General features: G+C 47.4%; 1 protein-coding gene across 8 annotated transcripts in view; it reads right to left on the bottom strand.

Moving 5' to 3' along the window:
* Nucleotides 1–17,851, bottom strand: part of Eml1 (EMAP like 1) — a 163,219-nt gene that overhangs the window by 84,242 nt on the left and 61,126 nt on the right. Inside the window, exon 1 of one of the 8 annotated variants that reach the window (XM_036205668.1) lies at nt 4,113–4,213. The exons of the other annotated variants lie outside the window; for them this stretch is intronic. The gene's annotated coding sequence lies outside the window, so the exon portion shown is untranslated. Of the gene's footprint in view, nt 1–4,112; nt 4,214–17,851 lie in introns of those variants that run through there. 8 annotated transcript variants of the gene reach the window in all.

The raw sequence follows: 17,851 nt of genomic DNA, 5'->3' as shown, positions 1-17,851 counted from the left end.
GTGTGTGTGTGTGTGTGTGTGTGTGTGTGTGTGTGTCTATGAGACATGATGTTAAACAGATTGCCTTGTTTCTACTTGGGCTCCCTCACCCCATGAATGGCCACCTGTGCAGCCAGTCATTAATGTAAAACCTAGGAACACCCTTAGCTAATTCCCAATTTCTTATGATTAACATCAAATCAACCACCAAGTCCTATTGATTTTAAACACGCACATCATAGACCATCCAGTGCTTTGCCTCTGTCTCTTGCATCTTCTCATCCTCCTTCTTGGCTTGTCCCTGGTCATTTGCTTATTGGGATCCTCCAACAGCCTCCATGCTTTACCCCACAGCAGTCCCCGTCCCCCTTTCCATGCCTCCTGATCACGCCAGCATGATCTTCCTAAAACAAAAATGCAGTCTTCTTGTGCACCACTTTCAAATTCCGGCCACTTGGAGAGGCAGTGTGGAGATTGTGGACCAGAGATCACAAGAAACACCAGAGTTCTGTAATCAGCTTCTCAGAATGAGTGAGGGGCCAGTGAGATGGCTAAGTGCTGTGGGATAATGCTTTTGTACACTGGTTTAATAAAACACTGATTGGGTAGCAGCCAGGCAGGAAGTATAGGCGGGATAAGCAGACAAGGAGAATTCTGGGAAGAGGAAGGCTGAGTCAGGAGACACCAGCCCGCTGTCCATGGAGCAGCATGTAATGACACACAGGTAAAGCCACGGAAAACGTGGCGACATACAGATTAACAAAAATGGGCTGAGTTTAAGTGTAAGAGCTAGTCAGTAGCAACCCTTACTTAGGTCTGAGCAGCTGCAGGACCGGTGGGTGAGAGATCTGTCCTGACCGCAGGCCAGGCAGGACACAGGAAAACGTACAGCTAGGTGAGTAAATGTGCTTGCTGCCAGTGTAGCTTCTGCAGTGAGTGTCCCCTGTCCGAGGGGAAGCGCTCGGCACATGCCCCTTGGCTTCTTGCCTGGCTTTAAGTTTGGTACCCTACCCCAGCTTCAGCATCGACTGAACTGCGGGCAGTTTCCAAATGCTGTACACTCTCTCCTACTTCCCAGTCTTTCAGTCTTCACACACACACACACACACACACACACACACACACACACACACACACACCTTCTTTACCTGTCTCAATTAAACTGCTCTCCCAAGTTCAACTCAGGTCATGTCCTTCCTAAAACATCTCTCGTCATCATACCTGAAAAGCAGGCTGAGCTGGGGGACCCTCCCCACTAATGCCACAGAACCCCTATATTCATCATGTCATTAGACCTATTTGCTGGACCCCTTCCACATCCAACCAGGGTACCTAGAAGCTGGGGACCGCATTGTTCATGCTTGTGCCCTAAGCACCTGGCTCATCCAGTGCGAAGTCATCCCCAGGAGTGGGCCACGGACGCCATCATCTCTAAACCTCCTGCGTGGCAATTCTAAACACACAGAGCATTACTAACTCCTGAAATTCCCTGAGACACCACCCCCTCGAGGAGTATAGAAGGTCAAGAACATTCTCCTAATAACACCTTGCTGACATTTCCTATGTCACCGTGTAGGCAGCACAAGGCGGTGGCACCAAGGGTTCAGAGTCTTGGTTGCTGCCTACTCACAGTCAAAATGAAAGCTCCCCTAAGATAACTTGAAGCTGCCTAGGATACCATGCTACTCAAGATGGACCCTCAAGCACGGGTCTTGTTACAAAGCATGTCAAGTCCCAGGGAATCAGAGCAGCACGCTGTGCAGTCCAGCTGTGAGCCTTCTCTCAGGCAGTCTGATTTTCCCTCAGAAGAACGGCCAGTGGACGAACGACAAGTCTTCACACCAGAGAGTTCTGTAATCAGCTTCTCAGAATGAGTGAGGGGCCAGCGAGATAGCTGAGTAAGTGAATGTGCTTGCTGCCAAGCCTAGCACCCTGAGCTCGATGGCTTGCTTGCTTGCTTGCTTGCTTGCTTGCTTGCTTACTCACTCACTCACTCATTCACTCACACAATGTGATCATAGCAAGCCAGGAGCGAAAATAACTGAACAATGCCTAACATCAGTAACCCTGAGCTTTCCAAGGAGAAGAAAACCAGAACTTTGCAAACTTTTATCAGCTGTTAGCAAAGACTCTTTGGATAATACAGTGGTGACGCCGACTCTCAGAACACTTTGATGCTGAATAAGACAGTGCATCACGCATCACAAGTGAAGACTCCACATAACTCGGTGACTTCATGTTTCTCAAGTGGCCTAAGCGTGTCATTACAAGATCACATATGGTGAAAGGGCCATTTGAATGCAGGATAGGACACAAGGCTGAGGACTTGGGCACATGGCCAAGTTGAAGGATGAGAAGTAAAGCTGTTAGCAGACCTCGCTCCATCAAAACCAGTTGCCAGGCATGGCCTATAGCCAGGCACTAAGAAGGCAGAAGCGGGAGAATCCTAAGTGAAGGCCTGCCTGGGTTACAGAGAATCTGAGGCCAGGCTGTGTTGTAGAATAGAATGAATGTTTAACTATGTAAAGATGTGCTGCTGTTTCACCTTACCTGCTTAAGGCACCTGATTGGTCTAATAAAAAGGTGAATGGCCAATAGGTAGGCAGAGGAGGGATAGGCAGGGCTGGAGGACAGAGAGAAAAGGGGAGCCAGCCAGCTGGGGCTGGTCAGCCAGACATGGAGGAAGCAGGAAAGCAGGTTGGACAGCTGAGGTACATGAGCCTTGGGGCAGCACATAGATGGATAGAAATGGGTTAATTTAAGTTTAAAAAAAAAAAGCGAGCTATAAACAGGCCTAAGCTAATGCCAAGCATTCATAATTAATAATAAGATTCCATGTCATGATGTGGGGGCTGGTAGTCCAAGAAAGCCTGCTACAAGGCGGGGCTGCACAGCATAATCTTGTCTCAAAAAAAACCCCAAATATACAACACACACACACACACACACACACATGCACTCAGAAACAAAAACAAAAACCAGAAATGTAACTCAGTTCACAGCATGTTTGCCCAGCATGCATGAAGCTCAAGGTTCGGCCTCCAGCACAACATAAACCAGCTGTGCTGATACATGCCTGCAGTCCCAGCACTCAACAAGTACAAGTGAAGAATCAGAAGACCAAGGCCAACCTTAGCTGTGTAATGATTTCAAGGCTAGCCTGGGCTACACAAGACCCTGTCTCAGTAAAGAGTGGGGCAGATGCCCCAGCAGTTAAGAGCATTTCCTGACTTTGCATAAGAGGTCCTGAGTTTGGTTTCCAACACCCACAGCAGGTGGCCCACAACATTTGTGACCCCAGCTCCAAGAGACCTGATGCCTCAGGCCTCTATGAGCAACCTGCACACATGTGCATATTCCCAGACACAGACAGACAGACAGACAGACAGACAGACGGAGACACACACACACACACACACACACACACACACACAAAAAAAAAAAAAAAAAAAAAAAAAAAAAAAAACACCTTTTAAAAAACCCACAGACCCCTTCTTGCTCTTAGACATTGACTGTGGCACTTGGCCTTGAATATCACATTTGCATCTGTCATTTCCATCATTTCAACCTATGCTTTCCTCATCTCAAACACAGCACCCAGCTTTCAAACTTGGTCCAAATGGAGAGACACCCTGGATCAGGAGAAATCCTGTGGGCCAGAATTGACAAGTACTTCACTCTGGTTCTCAGGCCCCCAGGTCACTTGATGAAGCAGGGGACCCCTCTAAGTCCTTGCACCTTTACCTCAGCACCAGAAATGCTACAGACATTGGTACTAGAGTCAGACTCCAGCAAAGCATTCCCAAGCAGACCCCCTGCCTTGGGTATTCCCTGGAGTAAGTGGGAAAGGTTAGCACGAGGGCAGGGGAATGGCATTTTGACTTTCATGCTAGGAACATCAGAAGTCATCCCACTGCGAGCGAGCGAGCGTGGCTGCCTGAAACCTGGCATCAAGACTGTCAGGCATCTCTCTCCAAGGGACCACCCCTCCCTCTACACATAACACAAAACCCTCATCTCCACCACTCAACATCAGGCTCCCCAAAGCGATGATCTTTTAAATCATAAGGAAAGAAGAAAAACTGTCAGACACCCTAAAAATCTCATTAGCATTTAAAACTCAACAAAGTAACCTGAAAAATGTCCTCTGTGGGTCCCTGGTGACTTATTCGACTAATCCCCAAGCTTGCCAGACAGTCAAAAGCATCCTTCCTGACTGCGGGGAGTGTTACAAAGAGATGGCTGCAATTTGGCTATGGAGAAGAAATATCTACTCACCCTCATTTTAACAAAGACAAATGAAAAGAAAGCATTGTTTATAGAAAAGAATGGATCAGCCCGTGGTAGTCACGACACAAGAGGGCACGTCACTTCTGTACTGGAATGTACTCAGCTCTCTCAAATAAAGGTTTGCAGGGCAGTTGGGCTCATGAAGCCAAAGTGATTGGCAATGCTGAGCTATGAGGTATAGGTGCTATAAAAAAGTACTAGATCAAACCCATTTGAACCCTGGTTCTGCCACTCCCCAGCTGCCTGACCTGGAGCAACCAGCCTTGCCTCTCAGCTGACCCGGCTGCAAAGTTGTTCCTGATTTTGGCACTCACTCACTGGGCATTCACCTTTGCTAGGACAGTGACAACCCCACCCCCACCCTGTTACACACGTGCATGCTGGCCTTTCTGCACTAGGGGTGCAGTCCATAGTTAGGGATAGGATCTGTGCATCACCTGGTGTATTTGGGACAGGACACACTGCCTTGAGGTATTGGGGCTCAATAGCCTCGGGCACCATAGGACGCCAGCCTCTGCAGGATCTGCAAATGCATAGCTTTGGCTCATACCTGAGTACAATCCAGTCTTGATTGTATAGTTTTATACTCTTATCAATTTAAAGGTGCTGTATAATGAAATTGGAACTACTGAGCCTCCTTTAAGGTTGTTGGTTGTTTTCTGTGATGAACTCTGACACTCTCTTCTTTTGTTTCATTGAGTTTTGGTTTTTCTCTGTTTCTCACTGTTTAGCCTGGGCTGATCCTGAGTTCAGGATCAGCCAGCCTCATCCTCCCAAGCGCTGGGATTATAGACATATGCCATCACATCCCATACCCCTTTCATTTTTTCCTGTTTAAGGAAAATAACCAGCATCAACTCTCAGAAGTTACAAAGCCACAGAACAGCTGAAGGTAAATGCATGTTCTCCATCACCCACCAGGCCCCACGAAGGCATCTGACATGTACAGGAGAAGATGGCCTCAGGCTTCTGAGAAGGGTCTCCCAGACAGACAAGGTGTACCCTGGCAACTGACTCAGGTACCAATAACCTTATGGTCAGTGAAATGGAATCTTGACATGGTGGTGCATGTTCTAGTGGTACATGTCCATTATCCTAGCATTTGAGAGGCAGAGGCAGGACCATGATTTTGAGGCTAGTCTGAGCCACACAAGGAGACCTTCTCTAATAAATACATAAATACATTTGCTTTTATTTTATGTGTATGAGTATTTTGTCTGCATGTATATATGTGTATCATGTGCATGCCTGGTTACCTTGGAGATCAGAAGAGGGCATCAGATCTTTTGGGACTGGAGTTATAGACTCATAACTACGAGCCCCCATGTGGTGCTGGGAATTGAACCAGGGTCCTCTACAACAGCAACAAGTGCTCTTAACCTCTAACCAACTCTTCAGACCTAAACAAACTTATAAACTTTAATTTGTCTCAATTCAGGTCTGAATTCCATTGTGGTTAATGACATACCTCCATGGTTTTTAGCAGGTAAAATAGTTTTGTTTTGTTTTGTTTTGTTTTTTCAACTTTTTCTGTGTCTATAATTTTCATGTATTTGCTGTATAAATGGACAGGCCAGGTCATCTGAAATTTTGCCTTGAAGACTGTGATTTGAAATCTGAGAGACATTTGTTTTTATCCATTAAACCAAAAAGCCAGTCCCCCTCCTGAATGGGACTGGCCTTTGTTGTGCCCTCATTGAGAAACACAAAATCCACAGGGCTGGTATTGCAAAGCACACAAAACTAGTTCAGCCCTACCCATAATCCTTTTGTTCAGATAACAGGATTGATCTTCAGAAAAAGGTAGCTAGGAAGAGCCTGGGCCAAGCCAGTGTTCCTTTCAAAGGGTAACACCCAATGTGTTCAGCCCCAAGGATACGCTGGAGCCCACAGGGTATTGGAGTTTTTGTTTGTTTGTTTTTGGCTGGGGGGGTTGGGGGTAAAGGGGGGAGTGTGTCTGTAACTCCTTGGTCCACCTCCCTCCTTAACAATGCTCCAGATAAGAGAAACACTGCACTCACAAACATTTATCTGCAAAACCATGTAAGAACTATTTGTTTTATAAAGCATAGGCTTTATATAACCAAAGAGTGGGTAACTAATGCTGGGCACTAGGAACTCAAATTATTCTGAGCCTCTGTCCAAAGGTTTATATTATTCCCTTAACCCTTGCTGCTTTGGGGTCATCCTTCAGCGAGGGCTGTCCTCCAAATGCCTCCCCTAAATCTTGGTACTGTGAGTCTCTTTGCAAGGAGGGACCCTAGGAACCGACCCATAGAGACGATTGTGTGGGACAAAGGAGCGCTGGGAAATGCATTGTGCAGCCCTAAGGGGTCACAGAGAGGTTTATGGCTAGGGGAGAAAGGATAGACCCCTCAATGCTGTGTGTCTTGTCCAAAGGCCAGATGGTCTGTAAGCCAGAACAATCCTAGTCACAACGCATCAGGAAGGAATCACCATCAAGACAGGATTCCAAGAACCACCAGCTGCACTTTCAGATTTAGGTCTGGAAACACTCCCTGGCTGGCCATCCTCAGCCCATATCCACCTACTGGGGTATCACAAAGGCACAGCCACAGGAATGTCCTCCATCAGGCACCCACATACTATAGGTGGTGACTGATGCAGCCAGAGGATGTCCTAGCTGTCCGGGCACCCAACAGAACCAGCAGGCCTAAACTGCCAAGAATGCATGCAATCCATCCCTCAGCAGTACCAATGGTAAAAACAGTTCTGCTTCCTTCCCAAAGTGAGGCAAGGTACAGTTCTCTAAGGTGAGTGAACGCAACAGAGGCTGCATTCCTCAGGGTGCCATATCAGAAAGGACAGAAATAAGCAGTCATGTGGCCCAAGAGAACCCCTGGATCCAAGACTGCATCAATGATGGTAGTCCCCTAAGACTGTACCGTTGAGGGACATGGCAGACATCTTTGTGTAAGTTCACTCTGATTGCACATGAGATGAGCCTGTGAGAGAGAAGGGGCAGAATTCAGAGGCCCTTGGACAGACACATCTGGACATAGGGATTGAGAAAGAAAAAGTGGGTATGATGGCATGTATCTTGCAGCACTCAGGAGGCAGGTGGATCTCTGTAAGTTTGAGGTCAGTCAGGTCTACATAGTAAGTTTCAGGACAGCTAGGACCTACATAGTGAGATCCTGTATCAAAACAAACAAACAAACAAACAGAGTAGGAAATAATTTGCCATGCAATCCAATGAAGTATTTTTAAATAAATAATAATTGTCAATTAAATTTTCAAATAATGTACAAGGTGAGATGTGATATTTTGATATACATGCACATGTTGTGTGATTAAATCTAATTAACACACTCATCACCCATACACTCATCATTCTGGGAGTCGAGAACATAGAAGTGTTACTATTTTAAAACATGCTAGTATTAACTGTGCATTAATCCTTATGTGGGTTGTGGCCACCAGACCGAGGTTTATAGTTCACAAAATAGTCATAGAGATTATTTCCCTCAAGACTACAAGAAATAGGAACCCCAGTGTATGGCACAGGAAACTGAGGCACATACTATAGGTGGTGACTGATACAGCTAGTTAGGCAGTCTGTCCTGAGTGTGCATGCCACAAAGGCCATCACTTTGGGGTTGAGCTTTGAAAAGTGATGTGTGGTAATCAGCATTTATTTCCTGGGGCCTTTGAAGGCTGCAGCATAGAGATGCCTGTGGACAGGGAAATCTAAGCCCTCGGTTCCTCATGTATGGAAAACGCCGACACCCGCCCCTCTGCAGGAATTTGGTGAGGGGGAGCTGAGCCACTCCCACGAAGCTCTGGAGTGGGGCTGCCAAGCAGATGGGAAGAATCAGACTCCTCAGGCCACACACTAGGCTTTGTTTACAATGGACACACAAATTCCTGCTGAACAAAGCAACAAGGAAGGAAGAGCCAATGAGTTTAGCAAAGTCAGTGGGACCTTCCTGAACTCGCCTTTCTCAGGATGAGACTAGCAGGCTGGCGGCTTGGCTTTCTCCACACCTGACTGCTCTAGAGCAGGGTTTCCTGGAATCCACCCACTCCAGATCCCTTGTCACCTTTATATGACTGCAGGTAGCTAGAACTATAAAACAGGAAAGAAAGCAGACATCTACCAATAGTAAATCATAAAGAAAATGTTTATGTTTTTGAGACCAGGTCTCACTATGTAGCCTTGGCTGGCCTAGAACTTGCTATGAAGACTTGGCTGGCCTCAAACTGACAGGGGTCCTCCTGCCTCTACCTCCTGATTTGGTATACATATAACTTTACCATTTATTTAAAACAAAAGCAAATTTGCATTCTAATGAGATGAATACTCTTATTTACTTTTCTGTAAAGATAATCTTTACAGAAACGATTTTATTTTCTATGTAAATAATTGATTTAATTCTGTAAATAAATAAATCTCAGCTTGGAAACTTGAGATTTCTGGACATAAACCCTCTTTCAACATCTTTCAGAGTTGACCGATATTTTGATTTTATAATTGTCAGTGCTGGGGGAGCCACTTCACACAAATGCATCGTACAGAACGGCAGGAGTATGTTTAAGGCCGTTTCAGAAGTTGTTTGACGTTCTGGCCTAGCCCTAAGCCAAAGTCACTGAACGAGTCTTTGTAATGAAATTCAAGTCAGCAACTCAAACAACGCTTAAAAATCAAACATTCAAGCACAAGGTGGCACAAACGCATATTTGCCCTTATGCCGAGGAATGATGGTACAAGGGCCATGCAAGTCTTGGTTTTTCCGTAAGTAAACCAGGGCAGCTCTCAAAGAGCGGAAAACTTCGTATGCATGCATCGTAAAAGCAGATTCTGATGGGAGCTGAGATGTCTCAGGCAGTGTTGGTTGGTGCCGAGTGTGAGGACATGCACATTGCAGTGCTCTCCTGCTGTGTGTTCCTAGCCAAGGCTTTCGGTGAAGCTGTGTGATACACACTGGCGAGCGTGGCCAGAACACCTTGGTTGAATTTGATTTTTAATTAATTCTTGGTGGTCGTCCATTCAGGCACCTTCACTGTTGCCAACTTTTCCATGACCCCCACATTTGGTTACCCAGTGCCCCGTGGGGCTGCAACCCACAGGTTAAAAAGCTGAGTTCTAGAGGACACTGTATGACTGGTAGATGCCCTCATGGTTCCCTAGGACATGAGTCTCCTAAATGTCAAGTTTGAATAAAAAAAAGTCACCCAAGTGTTGAGCCAGTGTCCACAGGTGAGGCAAGTGGAGGACCTGGCTTGATCACCAGAACATACTGGTCCCAACACTGCATACTCTTCCCTAAGCCACTAGGCCCTAAACATGCTCTAAATTCTGATTCAGATGTTCAAATGAAAGTATGGAACATGGAGCCAATACATGAGAAGGATCTAGGGTGGTACCCCCAGCCACACTCAAAACTAGCTGTGCACAAGGGCCTGGGCGTCGCTAGGTGGTGACACACTTGTTTGCGTGCAGGGGACTCTGGATTCCATCTCCAGCACCACAGACAGAGCAAAACCAAACCAAATCCACACCATTATAGACCAGCAGAACCATTAAACTAAGAGAAATCACTAGAAACCATTGAAAACCACACATTTCGTTTTCTGAATCTGAAATTACAACTAAGCGATGGTCAGACTGACTCTGGAGCTGTGGGCTGGAACTCAAGATGTCTGAGGTGAACCTTGGGCTGGGGGAGGGCCCAACAAGCAGGTGGTTCCAATGAGGTCCATCCAAGCGCCAGACAGGCCTGTCTTCTGTGTGACCTGTCTTCTGTGTGGGCCGCTCTGATCTCAAGTCAGCAAAGGCCTCACCTCCTTGAAACACCTCACCCAGTGGTCTGATTGAGAGGACTTAAAGACCAAAAAAAAAAAAAAGCAAGCCACTCCCCCAGGATGGTGTCTGAAGATAAAGTCAAGTTTGACAAGCATTTGACATAAGCATACCATAAGAACATCATTGCTTTAAAAAGTTGGTACGGAATTCAGGAGACAGGAGCAATAAGATCACAAGTTCAAGGCCAACCCCTGGCATCTTGGTGAGGCTCTGACTTAATAAAAAGTACAAAAGCAATGGAGATGCAGCTCAGTTACAGAGTGCTGACCCAGCATACCCAGAGCCCTGGCTCCAAGAAAAAGGAAAACACAGGGAGAGTCTATAAATAACTTGTTTTATCCAGAGTTTTGAATGTTGGAGACCTTAAAACAAGGCACTATTATTAAAAAAAAAAAAAAAATCCAGGATCTAAAAGGGGAAGTCCCTCCAAATTGTCAGAATAAAAAATACAATTTTCTATAGCATATTTTCTTCTTCTCCTGCCCTTCCTCCCTCTCTCTGACAGTGCCTTGCTGTGTACTCACACTGGCCTCACACTCCTGATCTTCTGCCCCACATTGGCCTCACACTCCTGATCCTCCTGCCCCACACTGGCCTCACACTCCTGATCCTCCTTCCCCACACTGGCCTCACACTCCTGATCCTCCTGCCCCACACTGGCCTCACACTCCTGATTCTTCTGCCCCACACTGGCCTCACACTCCTGATCTCCTGCCCTGACCTCACACTCCTGATCTCCTGCCCCACACTGGCCTCACACTCCTGATCCTCCTGCCCTGGCCTCACACTCCTGATCTCCTGCACTGCCTGTGCTGAGATTACAGGCTCATTTTTTTGTTTTGTTTTGTTTTTTTTTTTCCCAATACATAAATGTAGATGAATGGAGCACAGCACGTACAAACACAGAGACCACAGTAGCTTGGGACAGTTCAAAGAGCCCTGGGTTTTCACTGGGAGACTGGACTTGTGATCAGTCACTGACTTAACTCTTTGGCTAAGTGACTGGAAACACGTCAGCATGGACATCTGTAAGAGAAACGTAATAAAATAGGACTCCCTAACCTCAGGGTTTGGTTACAAAAAGTGAGGGACTGATTTGATGTTCTTCTTGCCTCAGCAACCTGGGAGGTTGAGGGGGGAGGAGTATTTGAATTCAGAAATTCAAGGCTAATGTGGACAACAAGAGAACCCATCTTGAAACCAACACTGTGTGTGTGTGTGTGTGTGTGTGTGTGTGTGTGTGTGTGTGTGTGTGTACTACAGGGCAGACTGCTTTATATTGAAGTTATAGTGGGATTGTAGCTCAACAAACTAGCTAAAAATAAGTGTTTCATCATTATTCCAACATTTCCTCAAGCCCTCCCCTGGGCAGAGTATAGAGTTTTGTGCACACTGTATCATCTCTCACTAAATCCCTCACAAAATGGAACAGATTGCTGTCTGTTTGCTGAACACACAGCTTAGCCTACACTTAGAGGTCATGTTGAGCAAAAAATAGATAAACAAAACAATAGATGTTACTTCTTGTCAGGTATGTGTTCACACATGTATGATCTGTGGATGTGGGCTGTACAAATCAAAGTCCACTCTGCAGTAATCAGGATTACTGGGTCATTATGGAAATGTGTGCTAGGGCCTCACATGACAAAGACAGTCTGTTCAGGATCCAGGATTCCCCTCTGCCTCTCACAATATAAAGATAGCACAGACTTTTGAGTAAGTTTAATACTGTTTGTCGCTCAACAAGTGCCCAGTGGGGCACTACAGGCAAGACATCATGCAGAGCAATGGGGACAGTCACATAAAGAGGCAGCATGGAGCATTTCTCTTAAGGAGATTCATCGCAAACCACAGCACACCCTGCTAACCACAAGACAGAGAGGAGCCAGCACTGTTCAGGGGAATGTGGACACCAGCTGGGAAACAGAGAATGACCATAAACCTGTGAGGCAAGAGAAAGTTCCACCCAGGATCAAGGCTGAAACTGATTTCTAAGGAACAGGTATACATTTCAGTATAGAAACAGGAGAGCCACAGGGGTAAGGCATGACCACAGGGCCATGGCATTCTCGGCACACACAACTCAGGGAGATACAGTAAGGCTCCCAAGTCCAACACTCATGGGATACCTACTGTGGGTACTGGGAACACGGAGAAGTCAACCCAGTTGACAACATTCAGGAGACACCGAGTTGTAATAGCACAGGATAAAGGCCACACTCATTAAATGTTAGCATTCCCATCCTAGAAAATGGAGCTCAGTCCCTTGAGTGTGCCCACAGTCTTGTCTCATACCCCATCCCTGTCTTCAGCACAGGGAGACTGAGTGGGCTGCATTGGTAAGCCTCCCCTTACCCAAGGTCTGCCCCGCAGGTGGAAAGAGGGGGAAAATGAAGCCAGGAAGCTAACTTCTCAGCTTCCCCATGTGAGGTCACACGGGTCAGCTTGCCATGGCCTCTGTCTGCACAGCTCTATCTAAAGCAGGTCTAGACTGGGTCTGCACCAGGTGTGGGCACTGTTCTAACCATCTGCGCACACACCTCCCTCGGCCTGTGTAACGGTGTCTTTACCAAGAGTCCCTTAGTGGCCCAGCTTGAGGTTCCATTCTTTATACCTGGACTCTACAGAATCTCCTCATTCAGACCCTGGAGCCACCCAGCCTTGTGCTAGCCAAGGAATGTGAGGTCAGGGAAGATAAGCAGTTCTCCAGGCTCCAGATCATCTCAGCCATGTAGGACAAAGCCTGGATAGAACCCAGGCCCACCTATCTCCAAAGCCCATGCTCCCAGCCTCTGCAAAAGTCATCTGTGGTCAGTCACAGAGAAGGTTCTAGACAGAACACACGTCATCTTTTGTGCTAATTCCCAAGGATTATTCATTTGTGGCACGTGCAGCTTATGCCTGTTTATCTCTTTAAATGGCCCTGGAAATTGGAAGCCCCAATCAGGCGTTCATGTCAGAAGATTGTGCCAAACGTGCATAAAGCAATCTTAAAAAAGAAGAAAGAAAGGAAGGAAGAAAGGAAGGAAGGAAGGAAGGAAGGTAGGGATGGACGAGAAAGAGAAAAACTCAGAGATATTCCAAGATTGCAGCCCAGATCCTCCCTAGTCCCGGGTCCTACATCTGCTGTTTCCTTTCTTAGTGTCTGAGCTAGCGCAGAGAGAATGCACGCTACTGGATCAGAAAGCAGATGTTATGGGATTTCTTTAGCAAACATGCATCCCTCATCAGCTCTCTAAACTGCTAAACTCCCTGTCTGGTCCCCACCCCACCCAACTCCCAGCACAGCTCAGACGCCTGTCTCTTTTCATTAGCCAAATAACCTTTACTACTGCTAGAAGGCTGGATAAGACAGGCAGGTCTCAGAGCCAGCACCTCAGCGTCCTATCCCATCCTTGAGTGTGGCTTCAGTCTGGCCCTGAAGGAGACGAAGCTCATTTACCACTGAGAATCCAGGGTGAAACAGCAGCCTTGCCTGGGCTGAGCAGAGGCACTCACAGTGCATGTGAGCTGGCACATGTCATTGTGGCATGTGACAGCCAGAATGCATGGGTGTTTGCCCCACTCCACACCAGACTTTGAATCTTTAGTTAGACATTCACTCGGTTTGGAATCCCATGGCTTCAGAAGAACAGTGTTTTTTGAAGGGTCCCTAGAGGAAATAAACCATTTACAGAAAGACAATGGTACATGATTGCACTCACCGGAGGATCCCAAGTGTTCAAAGTCCCAAAGACCAAGTAGAATGGCCATCCTGGGGAGGTGGGGGTGGGGGAGAGAGGGGCCTTATTCAGTGGGGACAGAGTTTTAGCTTGGAATGATAAGCAGAGGTCTGTGGACAGATAGGGCCTGGATGACCTGGTGTCGCTGAGCCATGTACTCAAACACAGTTAAGATGGCACATGGGTTTTGCCACAGTTACATTCTTCTCTGGCTGAAAAGAGTTGGAAGGTAAATAGAAGGTGAGAAGAAAATTTGGAATCTGGAAAACGTGGCAACAGAGAGATGGAGGCTTCAACACACGGCTAGAGGCGGCAGCAGTGACTAACACCAGATGTCCCAACATGGTTTTCTTCTTCTTTGTTGGCACTAGGGAGTGAGCCAAGGGCATCATACCTCCCAGGGGAGCACTGTGAGCCATGATCTGGCCCTTCTTGTTTCTTTAGTACAGGTAGGGAGGCCAGGCCCTCACACATGGCAAGTGCATGCTCTGACACAGAGCTACACACCAAGCCCAGAGTTCTAGAGCTTTCTGAGCACGCTAAAGCTCCCAGTTAATATTCCCACCCTGAAAAGATTGACTCTGGCTCAACAGGCAGATCCCGGCCACACCGGTGCTGAGCCGACAGCTGTCCTTGGCAGTTCCCAGTCTGGCTAGGGGTTAGAGTGGGCACAAGGTAGCTATGCTGTCTCAGGGGGCTTCCCACAGTGTGCAGTGGGTCCTGAAGCATGAGGAAAGAGCCGTGTGCAGAGGGACTGGGACAGGGCTGCAGAAGGAAGAATATCAGACAGCCGTGCACTGTCAGAAATTCCCAGAAGTATGAGCGGCTGGGCCCAAGGGTTTCCTGGAGGAAAGGCTGCCTCTGGCCAGCGAGGCAGAAGGAAAAACAGACACAGAGATACTGAGCTTGGGCGCTGTCCTACGGCTCAATCCGTAAGATGTCCCAGAATTCAGAGATAAGTAGCGTTCCTAGTTTTAAAAGTGTAAATGAAGTGTAATTTAAAAATAAACAACAAGTATGTGGTACCAGTTGTTCTCGCTGGTTTTCTGTCACCAAGACACAAAACCACACATTGGTTAGTTATAAAGAAAGGAGGTCATTGTGGTTCATAATCTGGAGGTGTAAGATTGAGGGGCTCCACACAGCGATGGCCTCTTGTTGGCAGAGTCCCAAAGCAGCCTAGGGTATGATGTGATGAGACAGGGGGTGGTGTGTGTGTGTGTGTGTGTGTGTGTGTGTGTGTGTGTGTGTAAGTGTGAGGTGTGGGGTGTGTATGCATGTATATAAGTGTGGGGGGTGGGGGTATGTATGCATGTATATAAGTGTATGTGTGTAAGTGTATGTGTATACATGTATGTAAGTGTATGTGTGGATATGTGTAAGTGTACGTGTGTTTGGGTGGGGGTGTGTGTATGCATGTACATAAGTGTATATGGGTGTGTACGCTTGTATATAAGTGTGTGTATGCGTGTGTCTGTGCCTGTGTCTAAGTGTGCCCCTCCCTCCCAGCATTCCCCACCTTAGGATTCAATCACAGGACTCCACACCGTCAGCCTCAGCTAATTCTAATTACCTCTCAAAGGCCCCACCTCGAAACACCACCACTAGATTACCCTCCCGCCCTCTGAATGCCTCATAATGGAGATTAAATTTCAGCACATGAAGCCTTGGGAACAGGTGCGCCCAACAATATCCATATCCAGGCTGCAGCAATAATAACACCAGGGCCTGCCACAGCGCACCAGGTGACCAGCAAAAGCTGTCTGGGTAACATGAGTGTCACCTACCCCACAGCTCAAGCCATCTCCTCGGCCCCTTCCTGTCTCCAGTCAGCCCGTCTCCATCTTCATCGGACACAACCAGTGTTCAGTGTGACCCAGACACTGGAGCCACAGTACTTGGGCTCAAACCCCAGCTCTGAACTTCACCTTGAGCAAGTTCCTTAAAATATTGCACCTATTTCCTCATCAGTCAAAACAGACACAGTTAAGGCAGACACTCTAGAGCAGAACTGTGAGTATCAACCAAGAAAATGTACACAGAGTGCACAAATCAACACCTGGTGCTTAGGGGCGTACTCCAGAACAGTGGGGCTGCTCTCTCCTGCCCTGCTAAACCTACACACACACACACACACACACACACACACACACACACACACACACACACCAGTGCACACACTCTGCCAGAGAGACAAAGATAAGAGAACATGGTCCCTACCTTCAAAATGCCCAACTTCTGCTTAGGAAACAGTCGCTCTAGGGTGTTAGATCTAATTAAGCCCAAAATGCAATCTGAACACATTTTAATAGTTTATTTAACTTTATTTTTATGTGTATTGGTGTGAAGGTATCAAATCACCTAGAACTGGAGTTACAGACCGATGTGAACTGCCATGTGGGAGCTGGGAATTAATGCGGGTCCTCTGGAAGAGCAGCCAGAGTTCCTAACTGCTGAGCCATCTCTCCAGCCCCTGGACACATTTTTATACCACCAAATTATGTCAACTGGACAGAACACACTCAAGACAGGAAAGAAACAGTACAGCAAGCAGATTTTAACACCTGGGAGCCATGAGCGTGTACCCACTCTGTCCCTTTCTGCAGCATGGACCCTGTGAAACCCTGCCAACCCCCATGGTTGTGTCTCTGTGAAACCCTGCCAACCCCCATGGTTGCATCTCTATTAGAGCTCTGCACTCCCTGGGGAGGGGCTGCCACGTGGTAGGCATGGGTGTGGTTCGCTTCACAAGAGACTCACTAAGTGCTGTTGCTGAGGCTTTCCAACGATGATGCCCACAACCGGAGCTAAAATGTCTTGTAAACGCTATAGCATGAGAGAGTCCCAACTCCGCTGAATCACATCCTAACTGAAGCACCATTTTCTTAAGGATGTAAAATTCTTGTTACATAATTTCTTTTGTGTTTGGAGGTGTTTAAGTCAAATCCTTTTTAAGGCTAAAAAGTCTGGCTTTGCCAGGAGCCACTTCATTACATCAGTCACTTTGTTGGAAAATAATGTGCTAAGACTGTTAACCACCATACACTTTCGGCAAATGCTTCTACTGACTGATCTACGTGACAGTGTCCAGCGAGTGCTGTTCTCTAGGAGCGCTGGGGAGCTCTGACTCTGTCAGACCTGGCCACTCCTCATCCTAACGTTCATGATTCTGAGTGCCCCTGTCTACTGGCTCTCCAGGGAGGGAGGATTGCTGAGGGTACATGCCCCCGAGTCTTCAGGGAGGCCCTCAGAGACAAGACGCCCCTGAATAGATTCTCCAGGAAGCCTACCCTGTGCCAGTCACTGCTGACAAAACCCTGGGAACCAGACTGGGGAGACCCTAAGTCAAGCAGGGCACTTTACCCACTAGTAGATGGATGAGTGCTAAGGGTCCAGGAGCCCTAAGTGTGCACCCTGGAGGACCTTGGGTGCCAAAGAAAGAGAGAAGGGAGGGAGCAGCAAGCTACTTTGATGGGCTCTATCACTCCTCAGAAAGAGTGTTCCAGTGTCTCTTTAAGTGAGCTCATCCAGGCGGTGGATTTAATTACTCTCTGCGCTGGTAGCTGGCAAACGTTGGTCCCCATCCTGGCACCTTGGGACTCCAGACACTTTAGCCTGGTCTGCTCGGCACCTCAGTTGCACATTCATGTCCCTCACAGACTAACACTAACCCATGAGCTGCTCATCCGCCTGCCTCCTGTCTCTGCCTTAGAGGAGACATAGCCCAGGTGTTGTCCTGTCTCCCTCTCTCTGGTCCTAAGTGCAGATGACGTCACCCACTCATCTCTCTGGAACCCCACCCGTCCTGCATCAATTACCACAACCTCCCCTTGGAGTTCAGCCTCAGGCTCCCCATGTACTTTTGCTTGCTTTTCCAGCCTACCCTCCCCACCACTCCTGACAGTGACCTTTCAGCACGGAAAATCCGGCCAGGAGAGGTGACTGCCATCTACAAGCCCAGGCTGAGGCAGGAGGATCACATGGGGGCTGAAGTTCAAGGCCAGTATGGACAAAACAGAGAAATCTCTACTTA

This window comes from Onychomys torridus, chromosome 14 (assembly GCF_903995425.1).
Source record: "Onychomys torridus chromosome 14, mOncTor1.1, whole genome shotgun sequence".
In the NCBI taxonomy this organism is placed as follows: domain Eukaryota; kingdom Metazoa; phylum Chordata; class Mammalia; order Rodentia; family Cricetidae; genus Onychomys; species Onychomys torridus.
Note: the sequence above shows the minus strand (reverse complement) of the source record. Positions and strands in the feature narration are given on the sequence as shown.